The sequence below is a fragment of the Microtus ochrogaster genome, unplaced genomic scaffold (genome assembly GCF_000317375.1).
Source record: "Microtus ochrogaster isolate Prairie Vole_2 unplaced genomic scaffold, MicOch1.0 UNK87, whole genome shotgun sequence".
Taxonomy (NCBI): Eukaryota; Metazoa; Chordata; class Mammalia; order Rodentia; family Cricetidae; genus Microtus; species Microtus ochrogaster.
The window spans coordinates 1,430,570-1,435,739 of NW_004949185.1; the positions used below are offsets into that span (position 1 = coordinate 1,430,570).

The window sequence follows — 5,170 nt, forward strand, 5'->3', positions numbered from 1 at the left end:
TAGGTCTTCTTGTCCTTACTTTCTGTGTAAAGGACCATTTATAAAAGCAAAGCCCAGCTGGGTGTGGTGGCACGCGCCTTAAACCTAGCGCTGGGTAGAAGCAGGTGGATCTCTGTGAGTTCAAGGCCAGCCTGGTGCACAGTGAGTTCCAGTTCTGCCAGGGTTACAGAGTGAGACCTCGTCTCAAAACATAATAATGACGATTTAAAAAGTAATAATAAAAATTGGAAAAAATGAGTTTTTTAAAAAAAATAGCAAACACATTGGCCTTAGTGGTTCCCCCATACCTTTCTGCCCTTTCCACGCTGCCACCCCGAGCGCCCCACCTCAACTGTCCCTCTCCTTCCAGCTGCTAACACCACTGACTTCATTCCTCCCTCAGCATCAGCTTCTTCACGGCCACACGGCCACTGCTCGGAGCCTCTCTGAGACAGCTCTCCTTGTAATCACCCTCACTAGGCTCTGATCTCTCTCCCCAATCTGACCGTGGACCTGCCCCAACCCAGCTGCCTCCAGACTCAGCGTGTCCCAGACTTTTGTTAGAGCCTTCCTAGCCGCCTCGGCCACCTGCTCGGAACCCGGGGATGGGCTACCATCTCCCACGATCCAGCCCTCCCTTCCTTACACCCTCCTTTCCTTGCTCAGCCTTCCAGCCCAGCTCTGCATAGACCCATCTTTTGACCCAAATGCCAGCATTCTGCCCAGAACCAGACTTCCTGAGCTGCCCCCAGCGTATCCTAAGACCGTCTGAGGACATCTCATGAAATCCTTGGGTTTCGTCTGGACCATGCTTTTCCTAGCCTGCTGGTCTCTGCGCTAGGTCGGATTTACTCTTCCTAAATCTGCTCCCAAACTCATGCCTCTTAGACTTCAGGTCTCGGAGGTTCCCTGTGAGCAGGCTGGCTTTGGTGTCCTTTGTCGGGCCCTGCCTGTCCCCAGGCTTCTCCACACAAGCCCATGTTTGTTTGACTGTGAACCAACCCCTCATTCAGGAGCCCATCAATTTCCCAGGCTCAAGGTTCCCCATTGATGCAGTCTGCACCTGGGTCTGGCACCTGTAACTTCGTTGATACACTGGAGGAGTGTGCAGTTAAGACCGCATCCCAGCCAGGCCTTGGTGGCGCACGCCTTTAATCCCAGCACCCGGGAGGCAGAGGCAGGCGGATCTCTGTGAGTTCGAGGCCAGCCTGGTCTACAAAGGGAGTTCCAGGACAGGCTCCAAAGCTACAGAGAAACCCTGTCTCGGAAGAAAAACAAAGAAAAGAAAAGAAAAAAAGACCGCATCCCAGCATCCTCTCACTGTTTCCATGGTGACAGAGCCTCTGTGAGGACTCATGGAGGCAGGAAGACTGCTGGACCACACATTCCCATGGAGTGCCAACTCCTTGGCTGTGAGGAGCCGTGCTGGCCCTCAGATACCTAGCCATTAAATGATGGGTCCCTAGGGTGGTTGGGGCAGGAGGAGGTGGACCCGTAAGGGGTGTGGCCTGGTGGAAGCCCTGGAAGAGGACAGTGAGGCTGGGCGCTCCCCCCTTTCCTCTGGCCTGCTGTGATGTGCTAGTCTATAACACTATAACAGGCTCTGAAGGAACAGGGCCAGCCCACCAAAAACCAAGCCAAAGCAAAACTTTTATCATTTGGTTATATCAGGTTCTTTTTGCTTTCAAGACAGGGTTTCTCTCTGTAACTTTGGAGCCTGTCCCTGGAACTCGCTCTGCCTCTGCCTGCCAGAGCCGCGGCTGCCCGGCTATCACCAGAGTGAGGCTAATGCTGTATCTCGATAAGAATGCAGGCTAGAAAACCCTGGATGGCCCTACTGTACCCCGACCTGCGCTGTGGGAAGTCCCTGATGGTTAAGAGCAGAGGCTTCCAGGAAGTTGGTTACAGGGGGACAATTATGGTCCAACCCACACAGTCCTTCTCCTGTCCCCCAGCATCTACCACCGGGGTCACCCATCCGTATTCTTGTAAAGAGTCACCTTCGGGGACTGTCCAGGAGAGGCTCAGGGAGTCTGGGGAGAACCTGAGGTTACTGGATCCCTCTGAAGTGATCCTCTGGGGTTTCTGGGGCCTCGGGTCAGGGATCTCTTTCTCAGAGTCCTCTGACCTGGAAGAAGACTTGGGACCAGGCAGATGTTAAGGACATCCAGCAGATAAACTTCCTCAAGCAGAAGCCTGGGCTCACAGTGACCCTCTGGTCACCACAGACCGGAGGGCCCCGCTGTCCTGCGTTAGTCAGGCTGCCCTGCCACACACCTTCAGAAGGCAACGAGGCCGTGCGTGTCAGGAGCCAAAATACTGCTCATTTCCTTTGCTCTAATAATCCCATTTCTGGGCACTTATCCTAAGAAAAATATTAAGAGCAGGAAAAAGTTACAGCATGGAAGAATTTATAATGAGATTATTTATGACAGCAAAATGTGTCAGGACTCAAACGACCCGTAACAGATGATCGGTTTTCAAATGACCCGTAACAGACGATCGGTTTTGTTACAGGGCTTTCACCAGAGAGCATCGGATAACCATTAAAATGATGATTAATGCGGTCACAAGGTAAATGACTACCATCAACTGGCGCTCAGAAAAGCAGGGGCCCGCTGCATGGGAGCACCCAGACGCCGCATGGAAGCACTCAGATGCTGCATGGGAGCACTCAGATGCTGCATGCAGAAAGCAGAGGGGGGCACTTACACCATTAGTTTTTGGATTGGTTTTGTTAGGGATCACTTACACTGCTGGCTTTGGGTTTGCTTTTGTTAGGGGGGCACTTACACCATTGGCTTTTGGATTGGTTTTGTTAGGGGGGCGCTTACACCATTGGCTTTGGGTTTGATTTTGTTAGGGGGGCGCTTACACCATTGGCTTTTGGATTGGTTTTGTTAGGGGGCGCTTACACCGTTGGCTTTGGGTTTGGTTTTGTTGGTGGTAGGGGTGCTAGACATGGAAGCCAGGGCTTCACACAGGACTGTCAAGAGCTCGCAGTTACTAATGGCGGCTGTTGGGTCAAAGCCAGACCTAGCTTTTGCTCTCTGGTTTTCAAGCTTTGCTCATGGCTGCCACGTTCTTCACACTACAAAAAATGCGGGCTTGAGAAGGAGTCATTGACTCGGAACATTGATGGGTGATGGGAGATGGGAAGGGGCAGTGATGCAGACGGAGAGGAATGGAGAGGACGTGGGGACCGGGAGGGCGAAGGAGGAACGGGCCGTGGGCCCCTGGCCGCCCTCTCTACTTGCCGTGAGCTGAGAATTGCCCTTATGAGGAGTGGCAGGAGGTAAAGAGACAGGAAACTGAGCCGTGGGTGAGGATGGGCAGCTTACCCCAGGCTGCAAACTCTCAGTGGCTCCCCAGTTCTCCCCACACCCCACAACCCTGCAGCCTACAGGACACACGTACAGAAACGAGACCTGTCAAGTCAGGGAGACTGAGATAATAATGGCCCCACCTAGACGGCCACCAGAGCACAGGAGACTCACAAGCTGGCCCCTCTGTGGCTGAGTGGCTTAACCCACCCCTCACAGTGTCCCCGAGGATGGGGCCTGAGTGCACCTGTGATTTACCTGCCCCCTTGCTGCTTAGGGACTCGCAGATTTAATTTTCTCATAATTAGAAACGAACAACGTTGCCAGGGTGACAGGGGAGACAGGAGTGCTAAGGGAGAGAGGCTGCATTTTTCTGCTTTTCTGTGATTATAAAAGGAATGCGTGGAGGGGGGAAAGAAATGCTTGCCGTGTTGGAACATTCACACAATGCAGAACAGATTAAAACAGGAAAAAAAAAAAAAAACAAGGCAACCCAGCAATGTGCAGAACGCCGCATTCCGTCTCTCAAGGCACACCGCCATGGGCGCCGTGGGCTGCGCCTCATCCTGCTCCCCTGCCTTGCTGGTTATTGTCAACTGGTTGTGATTAGCACCCTACGGAATCTTTGAGCTCTGCTGCCTCCTTTTCTCTCCCTCATCTTGGATTTTATTTTTTGAGGGAGGGAAGATTATTCTGACCCACACTTTGGGGGAGTGTTGGTCCATTGGGGAGGGGGGTGTGGTGGGACAGCCACATCATGGTGATCAGGAGAGAGGGAGGCAGAATCCAGGAAGGGTCCAAGCCAAGAGACAAGTCCAAGAAAATGCCCCCAGTTAACTACTTCCTCCACCAAGCGCCCATTCCTACCTCTCACCAGCACCCAACAGTGTCACACAGCCCTAGTCCATCACGGAACTTGTGTGTGTGTGTGTGTGTGTGTGTGTGTGTGTGTGTGTGTGTGTGTGTGTGCTTGAGAACACGTGTGGCTGTTGCTCCACAGGCATGAACCACTTATTTGGCACATGGTCTCTCGCTGGCCACCAATTTGTCTCAGCTGAGTGGCCAGAGAGCCCTGGGGAGCTTCCTGCTTTTACCCCGCCAGTCTCTGCCATTAAGAGCATGTACAGCCCTGTCCAGCTCTTTTCCGTGAGTCCTGGGAATCAGACTCGGGTCCTCTGCCTTCACATCAAGGACTTAACTCAGCCTAGAGCTGTGTGTCATTGTTTATTACGACGGGATCTCCCTCTGTAGTCCAGGCTGCCCTTGACATCACAGATCTCTGTGAGTTTGAGGTCAGCCTGGTCCAGGACAGCCAGGGCTATACAGAAAAACACTGTCTCAAACAGTTTTTTATTTTTATCTTTAATCATGTGTTGTGCCTGTCTGTCTGTCTCTCTCCTCTCTCAGTGTGTGTGTGTGTGTGTGCGCGCGCGCGCGTGTGCGCATATGAAGCCAGAACCATCAGATCCTCCTGGGGCTGGAATTATAAGCAGATGTGAGCTACCTGACATAGGCACTGGGAAACCAACCAGGGCTCACCTGCAAGAGCCTCCTTAACTTCTGAACCACGTGTGCGGTCCCCACGCTAAAGTATCGCCAGGGTACAAATGCTGTTTATGCCATGTAGTCACCCCTAGCTAGTACGCTGTTGAATTATCTGTGTATGAGTGTGAATGCGGCTTAAACAAAGACCCCTGCAACTGAGAAAGGAAAACGGGAAAACACTAGAAGGTGGTTTTCTGTGTGAGTCGTTTCCCCTGTTGGAACCACAACAGAGTAAGGAAGAAGCTGTGAACAAGGCCAAGGCTGTGCAGGAAGGACGTGGAAGGAAACCAAATCTTAGCCTCCTGGGATTGGGAAGAGAAGGG

The 5,170-nt window shown here is 52.5% G+C and overlaps 2 protein-coding genes across 2 annotated transcripts in view; both read right to left on the bottom strand.

The window, feature by feature from the left end:
- The window catches only part of LOC101994656 (RT1 class I histocompatibility antigen, AA alpha chain-like), a 629,094-nt gene that overhangs the window by 455,955 nt on the left and 167,969 nt on the right, over positions 1-5,170 (bottom strand). The gene's annotated exons all lie outside the window — the stretch shown is intronic.
- Tnxb (tenascin XB) overlaps positions 1-5,170 on the bottom strand; it is a 61,761-nt gene that overhangs the window by 19,728 nt on the left and 36,863 nt on the right. The window lies entirely within an intron of this gene.